At 38.2% G+C, this 13,470-nt stretch overlaps 1 protein-coding gene across 1 annotated transcript in view; it reads left to right on the top strand.

The window, feature by feature from the left end:
• The window catches only part of LOC311079190 (uncharacterized protein), a 220,949-nt gene that overhangs the window by 150,601 nt on the left and 56,878 nt on the right, over positions 1-13,470 (top strand). Inside the window, exon 2 of the mRNA XM_084108403.1 lies at positions 11,640-11,667. The gene's annotated coding sequence lies outside the window, so the exon portion shown is untranslated. The remainder of the gene's footprint in view (positions 1-11,639; positions 11,668-13,470) is intronic.

Raw genomic sequence — 13,470 nt, 5'->3', positions numbered from 1 at the left:
CTTTACTTCCCCGTAGATTAGCTTTACCTGCCTATCCACCATTCAGTCGGTAATTTTTTTTTTCGTTCTCTTTTAAAGATCGAATGGGGGGCCCCATACATACTTTTGCCTTGGGCCCCCAATTTGCTAAATCCGCCACTGGTTGGACTCAATCTCCTCCATCTGTGTTTTGATCATCGTTCTGAATCTTTGTCAAGTCTGACAAAAATGTGATTTTCTTTTTGTTTAAAATGTTGCCTTTCCTTATGAAACTTACTGAAATTCAAGTTTTGATAAAAAAGGATGCATGAAGATAATAAAATGTTTTTAAAATTAGTTAAATTAGGTATTTTTCAAGTATAAAAAATAATATCTACATTTGAACATAGTAGTATACTGCAAGTGCAAAAATAATATATAAATAGTAAACTTTAAGTATAAATCTTATGTTCAAGTATACTTTCAGTATAAACTACTAAACTAGTAGTTTACTGAGACTACACTTCAGTGTGTACTTTCATAAACTAAAAAAAAATGCTACTTGTATTAAAATAGTAAACTACTAGGTTACTTATAAGTTCACTTGTGTACTTAAAGTTTAGTACTGTTACACTTATAGTACACTTAAACGTATACTGTTATATACTAAGAGTGGGCCAATTTAGTCCCAAGCAGTATTGAAATAGTACACTTACAAGTTTACTACAAGTACACTTTGATATTGGTCTACCTACTACATAAAGTATATTTAAAAATATACTTGAACATAAAAGATAGTGACAAGATCCAAGCTAGACCAAGAAGCCATCAAGCTCTTGCAGGAGAAGACTGTGCGAGTGGAGGTAGAAGGCTGGGATGATCCGCAGTTATCTGAGGAATTCCTTACTTAATGGTCCGAGTGGGAGAAGGAGTTGAGTGGATTAGAGAAGATATCTCTACCCCGATGCTATGTCAGATCCACAGACAATCCAGCGGATGAAATCGCGTGAGGCATGCCTCTTCGTGACCTTGCTACAGGGAGCCGGTGGAGCCAGGGACCGGCATTCCTCAAGCTGCCACCAGATAGTTGGCCCGAACAGCCCCCTCTATCGTTTGAAGAGCCGAGCAGTGAATTAAGACAGACAGTCAGAAACAAACCCAAAGAGTTCTAGTAACTAAAAAATAACTGAGAGTACATGATAATTTACTTTAAATAAAATGTAATTGTTACCATTGTTATGTTTTGCATCTATCTATCTAGATTATAGATTAGGTTTTATATATATATATATATATATAGAGAGAGAGAGAGAGAGAGAGAGAGAGAGAGAGAGAGAGAGATACCTCCTTTATTTTCCATTAATAATTCCCTTTGAGCTAAATTGAATATGCTTGTTGAATGTGCGTAGCCTACATATGATGGTATTTGACCAGCTGAGAGCTCGTGAAGAGTTTATCAAATGCTCGAAGGAGTCAAAACAGCGTCACACAAGATCTGCCTGTCCTAAACTGTGATGGACAACATCGTGACTATGACGAGAATAAAACAGGTATGCTTGAGCATTCTGTTCTTCTAAGGGTCACATCATGTGACATCATGTCCCATTCTTTGGTTGGTATATATGCCTTTGGTCCATGTTGAGTTAATATTTCAGTCGAACCGCACCAGAGTTCGTTTGGATGTGGACCAAGACTCATCTTTTCAGCATTCTCAGTCCGCTTATTTGGTTCACACCAGGGTTCAGATGGCAGTGTTCACACTTTACCACATTAACAGAGCAATCGCACTAGGATTTGTTTTAATCCAACCAAACATGCCGAGTGTGAACACACCATATGTGACTGTATTAAAAACATCTTGAATGTATAGTTCCCCTGAACATCCAAGAAAATTACAATTAAATATAGAAGAACTAGTTTGAACCCTGAACGCATGCGCAGTTTGAGACGTTAGCTACTCGGCGGTCAGGTGTCTGCTGCTGGTGAGTAATCGGTAGCGGAGTGCAGCCTTCAATTCAGCGTTTCTGCAGAATCACTGGCATTTATTAATCTTTTTTATAATCGACTGTATGTTATTTGTCATATATGATGTATATTGTGCTCTTCCCAAACTGATGGCCTGATCTAATTCACCAGTGCTGCCGATTTTGCACACTTTTGGGTGCTTTTGCCAATGCTGATGTTAACTAGCGGTGTCCTGCCTATTCAATCCAGCGTTTCTAAAGAGTCACTGGTATGTATTGACGATACACTGACAGGAAATATTGTTCTTTGTGTTGTTTACTGTATCGCTTGTTTATACATGTTGTTTTTTAGCGCCAGCGCTCTCTGGAACACTACATTACCCATCACTGCCTAGAACTACAGCAAACTACGGCAACTCAAATAGCTCATAATACACAGCACATTTATTTATTTATTTTTTCTCGTGGTGACTCTCCCTGCATTCCAAATGGCATAATGTTATGTATTTTAAAAATATTTGTTTTTTATTGTTTATAGAATTTTTATTTTAAATTAATTCATTAATGATTTAAGTAATAATTTGTTACACTTTTAATTACAATAACTGAGGTTAGCTGAAATAAATATTGTTTAAACAAAAAAGGTACAAAGACTTGACTTGGACTTGGCCTTTAGGGACTTGTGAACATGTCTGCTATTAATCATTTTTATAATCAACTGTATGTTTTGTCATCAAATGAGATGTTTGCTCATTATGTATTTACACTAGTTGAGGAGTTCAGAGAGAGATGGCCTGCCACCTGCACTTTTTCTAAAGGATGAGGTAAACCATTTAATAGCAACTGTCAATATTAATTATTATTTTAATTATTATTTCTAAAGATTTAGAACATTTTAGTAATACTTATAGTAGTAAAACTTTGTGGTGATTCCAATTGACTTTTCTTTTACAGATCTCCATGGAGTTTTCGTGTATCTGTAACGGCGACCTCCTGTGGAAGTTCTACATATCCCTTGAAAAGTACACAATACCTCTCCTAAAACTCTACAGGAAGAATGAATGCATTTAGAGAAGAAATTAGGACTCTTTTGGACAAGCTGGATGAACAGGTAAATCCTTTAATATATTCAAAACACTGCAGTTTTAACAGTGTTATTGTGTTGCAAGATTAATCACATGGAAAATATCACTACTAAGCCAATTGTTTAACTTTAGTTAACCTTGTGTATGATATGTGTATATTAGCCTATATCATGTGTTCTAAACCATTATGACTTCCTTTCTCCTGCAAAACACAAAAGGAGAAATTTGGAAGATAGAACAAATTTCAGTAATTTACGTACAGTGACATTTGAAATGTTTTCAAGGCCTTTTTGCATTCATTCAAAATGGTGTCTCAAAACATGCAGGAACCAGTGGCGTTTTGCAGTATTTCAGAGGTTAAGCAATAACCAGTTGTTTTTTGTTCAGCCATGATAATCTACTTTGAATGAACACATATAGAGAGGAAAATAGTCAGTAAATAACTTTATAATATGAGTTATCAATTTCATAAACTTCATAATGACATCAGTCTGTTTTTCATTCAGTTGTGTCATTTGGCAAAAATTTTAATTTACATCTTTGTTGATGCCACTGTATGTAAAAGAGCAATCTGTACATTCTTTAAAAAATATATTTGTTATGGACCAAGTCATATGGATTTGGAATTACATGAGGGAGAGTTAAGTATTAATTGGTTTCAACCTTAGCTTTAAATGGATAGTTCATCCAAAAATGAAAATTCTGTCATCATTTGCTCACCCTCATGTTGTTCCAAACCTGTATGAGTTACTTTCTTCTGCGGAACACAACATATGATAGTGTGAAGAATGTTACTACCAAGAGTACCAAGAGTTTATCGTCAACTGTTTAGTTACCAGCTTTCTTCAGAATATCTTCTTTTTAATTTCAATTTCAATTTAAGGGTAAATCAATGATGACTGACTTCATTTTTGGGTGAACTAAACCTTCAGGCTAATGTTCTTTAACGTGCATTGGTAAGTACCATGCATTGAGTTAACAAATTCAAGCTTTGCTACTATAATGTCATTGTTGTGCATCGGACACAAACTGTTTGAATAATTTTAAAAAAAGTTATCTGACTCTTGTTATGGTCTGTCTTTATTTAATTCAACTATTTAAACTAGATGTACCGCATGGCGGTACAAAATATGACCGCCGCTCAGGCCTGCACTGGCTTTCCACAAAAAGTACACATAATACATTTTGGTCTGTACCATGAAGAGAAAACTGATTCAACTATATAAACTATATATTTTCTGAAAGCGTAGACTCTCAGGATGTGATCTAACATGGCATGAAACATGTCCCACCCACCTCATTAGTATACTGCCCAAGCATAACACATTGGGTATTGGTAAATCGGGTATATGGCTGATACCTAAAAAAAGTAGTAGTATGTGCATGTCTGTCTGTGTGTGTGTGTGTATGTGTGTGTGTCTGTGTGTGTGTCTGTGCGTGTATGTATGCGTGCATACATGTGTGTGCGCGTGTGTGTTTGTGTGTGTGTGTCTGTGCGTGTGGATGTCAGTGTGTGTGCATGCTTGCGTTTGTTTGTATTCCTGCATGTGTGTGTGTGACAGTATCATCCTAAACCAGCAACCCTTCGCTCAACACCACCATCTACAGGCCGATGAGTGTACAGTCACTAAATGTGCACATAAATGAATTTATTTTATACCCCCCCATGGATGAAATTCTACGAAACTTAGCATACCCCCAGAGGATGTCAAGTTAATCATACACATGAAATATGGTGCAGTTCTGAACATCTCAACTGAAGATAGGGGCGATTAAAGCAGAATAATATTGCATTTTCATTTTTTATGGTAGGGGCGCAAATCACAAATGAGTGATTATGGGCTAGGTTGATGTGGGCCCTTAAGACCAACATACCATAAAAATTTCTTCATCCTCGGTGCCACGGTTCAGGTAGTTATTTAGGAAAAACTGCATTTTTTGGGTTTGGGGGGGCCCAGCGCGGGGGGGGAGTGGCCCCCGGGGACCAAACGAAATTTTTCCGTAAAAGTCTAGTGGGGCTACATGCCCACCAAATTTCATGTTCCCCGGTGTTTCGGTGTCCCTGGTATCGTTGACGAAAAATTCAGTAGATGACGAAAAAAAAAAAAAAAAAAAACTTTGACAATCCCTATATGACCACTACAGGTCATATAGGCACCGAGGATGAAGAAATTTTTATGGTATGTTGGTCTTAAGGGCCCACATCAACCTAGCCCATAATCACTCATTTGTGATTTGCGCCACTACAGCACGACTTCACCATCCAGCTAGAGTCATCATCAATCACCCCATCAAGGTCGGTCAGAAATCTTGGAGTAACGTTTGATGACCAGCTGACCTTCACAGATCACATTTCAAAGTCAGCTCGATCATGCAGGTTTGCACTGCACAACATCAGGAAGATCAGGTCTTTCCTAACTGAGCATGCAACACAACTTCTCGTCCAGGCCCTGGTCATCTCTAGGGTTGACTACTGTAATGCTCTTCTGGCCGGACTTCCAGCATGTGCAACCAAACCCCTACAGATGATCCAGAATGCTGCAGCTCGTCTTGTCTTCAATGAGCCCAAGAGGGCCCACGTCACTCCTCTGTTCATCTCTCTGCACTGGCTACCTCTCGCTGCTCGCATCAAGTTCAAGGCATTGACGCTTGCTTACAGATCTATCACAGGCTCAGCTCCCTCCTACTTTCACTCATTCCTACGAGTCTACATCCCTACCAGAAGCCTACGATCGGTCAACGAGCGACGGCTCGTGGTTCCATCACAGAAAGCCACAAAATCGCTTTCCAGAACATTCTCATTCACAGTTCCATGCTGGTGGAATACTCTCCCCACCCTCATCCGGAATGCAGAATCTCTGACAACATTCAAAAGACAGCTGAAAACCCATCTATTCCGTGAGCACTTAACCTCATAAAAAAAAAAAAAATTCCTTTCCCTTTGAAACATCACTTATCGGGCTTATGCTACTCTGAATAATGCCTGAACTTCGTATTCTGAGCACTTCTTGCGTTGTTGTTGTTTTTGCCTCTTCATGATGACTCGCTTAATTTAGTCCTAATTTGTAAGTCGCTTTGGATAAAAGCGTCTGCTAAATGACTAAATGTAAATGTAAATGTAAATGACCGCTTTCGCTAGCTATGCTAGCGGCGGTCATAATAATATATAATAAATCAATATAGGCCTATAGATAATAGATCCATTTGTGTTCAGCCAACTAAAAATACTTTGTTCTGTTATTCATAAGCTAAACATGACTATTTATGTTGTGGCCACTGATGGGCAGTAACGCGTTAGAAGTAGCGATTTATCTGATTTATTTTTTCAAGTAACGAGTAAAGTAAGGGATTACAATTGCAAAAACAGTAATTAGATTACTGTTACTTCCCCGTAAGCAGGCTGCGTTACTGTGTTATACCAAAGTCCTTTTAGGCAAGTCGTGCCACTCGGCCGCCATCTTGGCAACGCCTCCGGGCAGCTATTTCGGACTAACAAGACCAGGCTCCTATCTAAATGAATAAGCAGAGAGTCAGAACTGCACTTTCACTGGTCACCGGGACATAAAAACTGCATGTATAGAAACAGCAGTAAAATATGATTAAAATCGCTGAAAACGTTTGATGACTTTGCCCCAAAATAAGGTTTAAAACGCCTTTTTCCCCACAGGTTATACTTTTACTACGCATGCGCAAGGGTTCACGCCACTAAGTTCATTTACGTCTCTATCCAGAATACCGGTGTTGTGCAATATTCAATGTCAATATTGTTCTCCATTATTTAAATATAAGCAGGTTTGCACTTTATCAGTAATAACAATGTATTATAACAATATAGATCAGTTGTTTTAACTATTCATTAAAATTAATCGGTTCAAATGAGTCATTAGTTCGCGAATTGGACGTGTCATATGGTTGTGTGATTATCCCAGCAGTTAGGACATGGACATCCCACAAGGTTAGTGTCAACACAGAAAACATTACATCACTGGATAGGTTTTTTCGTTTATTTAGAGAGTAATTTTATGTCAGCTGAATGTGCGGAACGCATTTCAGAAAAGATAAGGCAATGTACAGTATTTTAGCACAATTCACACCCAGCGGTAATTCAGGAAAAAAAAAAATCTCTGAATGCTCCACATGAAACTTTGGTCTTCCGACCTTTTACCATAATGTCGTTTTATTTTGATTAATATGCGTGCGGGAGAGAGAGCAAGACAGCGCTTAATTTGGAGACGGTGAAGTCTTGTTTACACTTTCGCCTGGCTCCGGAGAGAGAGAGAGAGTGAGTGAGTGAGTGAGTGAGTGAGTGAGAGAGAGAGAGTGAGTGAGTGAGTGAGTGAGTGAGTGAGAGAGAGAGTGAGAGAGAGTGAGTGAGTGAGAGAGAGAGAGTGAGAGAGAGTGAGTGAGTGAGTGAGAGAGAGAGAGTGAGAGAGAGTGAGTGAGTGAGTGAGTGAGTGAGAGAGAGTGAGTGAGAGAGAGTGAGAGAGAGTGCGCGCGCGACCGGGGCTCTCTCTCTCTCTGCTTGTTCTTTCAGTTAAATATGCGCCCTGTCACAAGCGCAGCAGTTCATCTACGGAACTCTCTTCCATGTGGATTCCATCTGATCTTGCACACACCACAACTCGCTGTCGCAAAACCTCAACTGTGCGCATGCGTCAGTGGAACCAGACGATAGGCAAATGTTTCCCGGCTTGACTGTTAAAAGCAGATGATTGGCTTTCCAGCGGGAGGGGCGGGGCATGTGCATACAACCGCCATCTTTGCCATTACGGGTTTTCCTTAGGGACTGTTCGTTATTTATTTAAGGGGCCACCGGAGGAGTTTTGAGATCTGTTGTCAAAAAAGACATGACCCTCCCTTCGCCAGCAATAAATTTTTCTATGACCCTCCAAAATGATTGTGAAAAAAGGCATGACCCTCCCCGATAATTTATAGCCTACTTCTGTACTGGTTTGCGCTTGGCAAAGATAGCCATTGTTTTTTGTTTTGTTTTTTAACCATAAACTCTTGCTTACTCGTCTTACTAGGGCTGTAACGATAGACCAAACCTACGATTCGGTTCGTATCACGATTTTTGATTTTAGATTTGAAAAAAAAATCATGTTTTCAGTGCTGATGCGTGTGACGCGTTCAACATGTCGGTGGCGTTGCCAACAAAGCATCTAAAAGCTGTCACAAAGAACCGGCAAAAGTAATGATTATTAATATGTCAAATATAGCAAGGAGACATTTTAATTGTTTATTAATAAACAAGTGTTTTCTGTGTCGACTGCAAAGATGAAGTTGACGATGCGTCGCGATCTTCTCAGAACGCGCCAGAGAGAAATGCACATTTCATAAGCAGAAAAGCAGTCTGTTTTCCTTCATTTTGAATTGTTCTGTTTAAAAGTAGACATTTCAAGCTTTCTATATATTTCTCAGGTCTGTGAGGCAAGTAGCCTACCTTACGCTGAGTTTCGGTTCATTTATGAGACAAGAGTCCAGTTCACTCGCCCGCGCCTCCGTGTCATGATTAGGCTATCTATTTTCTACTATATTTACTTATTTATTAAATCCAGGTGAAACATTGATTAAAATTAAGATACAATTAATACAAAAACGAAATTCACTTTAAAGAAAGGCTTTGTGCTTTTGTTTGAGGTCTCTGTGAAAATTTTAAAGTAGCTTAGAGCAGTCATGACTGTAATGGAGAACTGTCACGTCCCTAACATTGTTTTTTTTTCTTCACATAAATGCGAACACGAAAAATAAAATAAAAATAATATTTTATGTTCTGTGGAGGCCGATCTTTATTCATCCGTTGGGTATATACATTATCTTTTGGTTTGCACAGTGTAATTTATAGAATTACTAAAAAATACAACTTACTACAAAAATACAAATACAACTTACAAATTACTAAAAAAAAATTGTGTCACGTCACATATGTATTTCCCTCATATTAAATATAAAATGCATGTGTAGACTGATATTTTTCTAATGTCTTGACTCCTTTCAGACGTTTCAAAATATTGGTATTAAATGCATTTCCTGAGAATTTATATTTCAAGTTTTGACTGCAAATGTCACGTCCATAACACTGGAATCGTGAACCAGTTTTGGATGGGCCAGACGAATCGTGGGTAGGCCTTAAATTAAAAACGTTAAATTAAAAACGTTATCCAATCACTGTTTAACCTAATAAAAAATATTGACTAATAAAGCCTAATGCTATATTATCTGTGCGTATACATAATATAGATTTTAATAGCTTGATGCTCTTTAAAAATTTTGTTGCATTGTTAAAAGTTTCTGGTGCATATGGACGGACCTATCCGCGATTGCTCTCCATGGTTCTGACCAAAGAAGAGCGCTTTGGAATCTCCATTACGCATCATACGCATCATACCTGGGCTGCATTTTCAGGTAACATTGTCTCTTAGCGCGCTGCGATAACTGAACTAAAGGTATACACTACCACTAAAGGTATATCATTGCTAGGCGTCCTCAGGGCGATCATCCACTCGCGAGGCAGAGGCGCTGAAAGGCAGAGGCGCTGGCGCCCTCCTAGCAACGGCGCTGTTTTTGGTAAAACATGATTTTGACCACTTCATTAAGTTTTGTTTTGTAGAAAACTCTTTTTAAAAGATTTTCGTTTTGTATAAATTGTATCTTAATTTTGATCAATGTTTTATCAACCAATTGCCCGTATTTAATACATAAGAAGCCAATATCAGACAATCTAATAAGGCGCCGACACGATCACTTGCATTGCACGTGAACTGGAGGGCGCCGAAAAACTCAGCGTGTGCCTCACAGATTTGAGGAATATAGTCTATATTACAGAAAGCTTGAAATGTCTACTTTTAAACGAAAATATTCAAACCAAAATAAATAGGCTACTCTGAATATCCATATGAAATGTGCATTTCTCTCTGGCGTTCATGGCGAGCATCGTCAACTTCATCTTTGCAGCGACACAGAAAACACCAGTTTATTACTAAACAAATAAATGTCTCCTTGCTAATTTAGACACATTCATAATCATTACTTTAACCGGTTATTTGTGGCAAGGAATGAGCGAGCGGAGCGGAATATTCAGAAACGCGCTCTCCGCTCACGAGCTCTGATCAGAACAAACCCGAACCGCACTGTCTGCTGAACTTGCGCAGAAACATCAAAATAGACATAGCCAGCTTTTAAAAAATACTATTTTAGTACAAATTAATGGCTTATTATTATTATTATTATTATTATTATTATTTTAGTTTTGGGTGCGCCGAAATCTAACGCCGTGCCTGGTCCCCACGGAAGAATTTTTTTAAAAATAACCCCTGAAATGATGACTTCTGATGAATATTGTGAAAACTAATTGATACATTTATATTGGCTAAATATATTTCATAGCCTACATTATAGCATATTATAATACAACTTATTAGGCCTATATATTTATAGAATAGCAAAGTAGGCCTAATAAATAAGACTGAACCAAAGAAATGTGAAATATAAAGGCTATCATCCCGCTGTTGTCACTAGTCGTCATCGTTGCTACGATACGTGACTCACAATGACTGAAACGACCAATTAAAAGGGCATTCTCTGATGATGTTCCAAGATGTTACATTCATAGATGTTTTTCTAAGCGCAAACTGAAGTGCGCGCGCACTGTCAAACAGCGTCAAACTGGATTTTTGTTTGGTCAGACCCATCTGATATCGAAGGGGGGCTGATAACGCGAAATCAACATGGAAAAAAATAGCACCAAACAAGCCACTTTGAAATGCTTCTGTTTTCATGAATATAAAAGTTGGGTGACCCTCCCCCTAGACTAAAAAAAAGTTGGATGACCCTCCCCTCAACAATGAATAAAAAGACATGACCCTCCCCTATTTTCCTCCGGTGGCCCCTTCCATAAATACCGAACGGTCCCTTATATAGTTGTATTGAGGATTGAGGAAGTGGCATCCATCGGAGGCAACTGTGCCTTTTATTAAGCTCTCAAAGTGTTGTTCTCACAGAAGTTTAGGAAATAGTTCTTGTAAGCTGAGAATATCGACTGATAAAACACACTTTCGTTTTGTCCTCAAAATCAAATAATTAATCAAATAGCCTTCTTTAATGAACCGCTGCATGTTAAAGGTGCTTGTGCAACATCTATTGTTATTATTGTGTACATGTGATGAATATTTTATTACAAGGCAGTAAAACTCTTTCCTAGAGATCCATCAGCATTAATGACGACAGTAATGATCGCAGTATTGAACTTAAGCTGGACTGTGACGCTATTTTCTTCTTGAAACAAACTTTGTTGTATCATTTTCCTGTTATCTCTGTAAAGCTGCTCTGAAACAATCTATTGTAAAAAGCGCTATATAAATAAAGGTGACTTGACTTGTTAAATACTCAAATATCAGCACTGATTGTTCAATGAACTGCATGTGTTAAAGCAACATCAAACTTATGTCATGCTGTACTGAATATCATCATTATGGGCTATTATATTGTGATATTCCTTAATAGGCTTTTCACTAATGTTACCACAGCTAAGACACTTTACACTAACTCCAACACTTTTTTAATGAAAGTAAACATTGCTGATGAATGGCCCACGATATCAGTAATTATTTTCTATTGTGTTTCTCTATGACAGATGAAATGAGACCGGTCCACTTATCCAGGTGAGTGTTTTTGCCTCCATACAAAAAATAGGGACAAGTGAAAAATGATCCGTTATTGATTATGTGTTGTAAATTAAAACATATAGGCAAAGCCCGTCTACGGAAAGCCTGTTCACTCCAACGCCCTATTAAGTCCTATTGGTTGTAGTTCCAATCAGAGTTCCACTGGGGGCGCTCGCCATGAGTGCAGAATGAATGGGAGTCTATGGAGCTAGACGGCTAAATTTGTCTCTTTCACCCGATTGCCGTTGAGAAATTTTCAGATTTGATTGTAGGTTTTGCAAGTTCAACATGGGTTATAGATCGAAAGTTGAATGAACGAGTACATTCAGCCAATGTGAGTGATTCCTTCAGAGTGAACAGGGGTGAATCTGACTGCAGTAGATGTGAAAGATATGGATAAAAATGATGTTATTTCAGCCAGCGCACATACCTGTATTTACTTCCTGTTTTCGGTCGAAGTCCATAGTAATCGAATGTCGAGTTCACGCGCATATGTTTAGTTACCTATGATCACGCGCGTGAACTCGACAATCGACTACTATGGACTTCGACTGAAAACAGGAAGAAAATACAGGCATGTGCGCTGGCTGAATAAACATCATTTTTATTCATATATTTCACATCTACTGCAGTCAGATTAACCCGCGTTCACCCCGAAGGAATCACTCACATGGCTGTGCACTTGTAATGACACATCAAGGATGTTAAGAGGCTAAAAGCAGGTTTAAAACTTGCCCCATTGAAGTAAACAGGGTGCAAATTTTAAAAAGAGGATAACACGGTGTAGGCAACACCGATTTTTGTCGTTGTCCTCTGTATTGACAGCACTCCAAATTTACAAAAAAATGAGCTCAATGTTAAAATTGACCGGAGTTCTCCTTTAACAGTGATGGAACTAAAAAGCATGTTCACTTCTCAGAGGAGGTGACTTGCTCTAATGAATCTGAAACGTTTAGTTCAGAAAATGCATGTGCAACTGACCAAGAAAGTGTGCCTATTTCAGTTCTTAAATGATGAGTCTATATACTGTATAGTACTGTAAATCCTGAAATGTCAAAGACATTGATTGGTGTGTCACAACCTGGCTCAAGGGTCATGACAAAAGAGGGAACGAGGCAGCATAAATAATCAAAAGTGATTTATTTAACAAAAGAGTCACCAAACATAACTATTTAAATGCAGATGGTAGGTCTCTATAACATAAGTAAACCCAAAACAGGATATGGCAGTCGGAGTGATCAGGCCATGGTTGACGTCTGGATTGCAGAGAAGGAAATGCTCGAGTAGTTTGACCAAGTGGAGCTTTATCTCCACTGACTCACAGGTTCCAGGTGCACCCAATCAGCAATCACCTCAACAGAACAAAGATGATTAAAAATCACACAGGGGCCATCACAATACATCTGTTTTAATTCAGTGACTTCAGAAAAAAAGCTTTATCATTATAATCATGTTTATTTATAAAATACGATAAAGGCAATAAAACACATTCTGTTGATCTGAATTTTCATGTTGATCTGAGTCATGATAGTGAGTGTGCTATTGTTTGATTGCTGTAGTAGATCATTAACCAACAGCAGCATTGACTCACAGGATATTCCTCAGACACACGCAGATATTACTGGACATAAGTTTAAATTACTGACAATATACTGTTAGAAAACGGATGGAAATGTATTAGAAAAGGTCATCATATCATCTGTTTTTATTCTCCAGGTAAGATGATTTATTTTCTCTTTGGGAATATTTTTTTTTTAATGCGAGACACAAAAGGCCATGCATTATTATTTGTATTTTTTT

Source organism: Abramis brama (genome assembly GCF_963993115.1).
Source record: "Abramis brama genome assembly, chromosome: 3".
In the NCBI taxonomy this organism is placed as follows: Eukaryota; Metazoa; Chordata; class Actinopteri; order Cypriniformes; family Leuciscidae; genus Abramis; species Abramis brama.
Note: the sequence above shows the minus strand (reverse complement) of the source record. Positions and strands in the feature narration are given on the sequence as shown.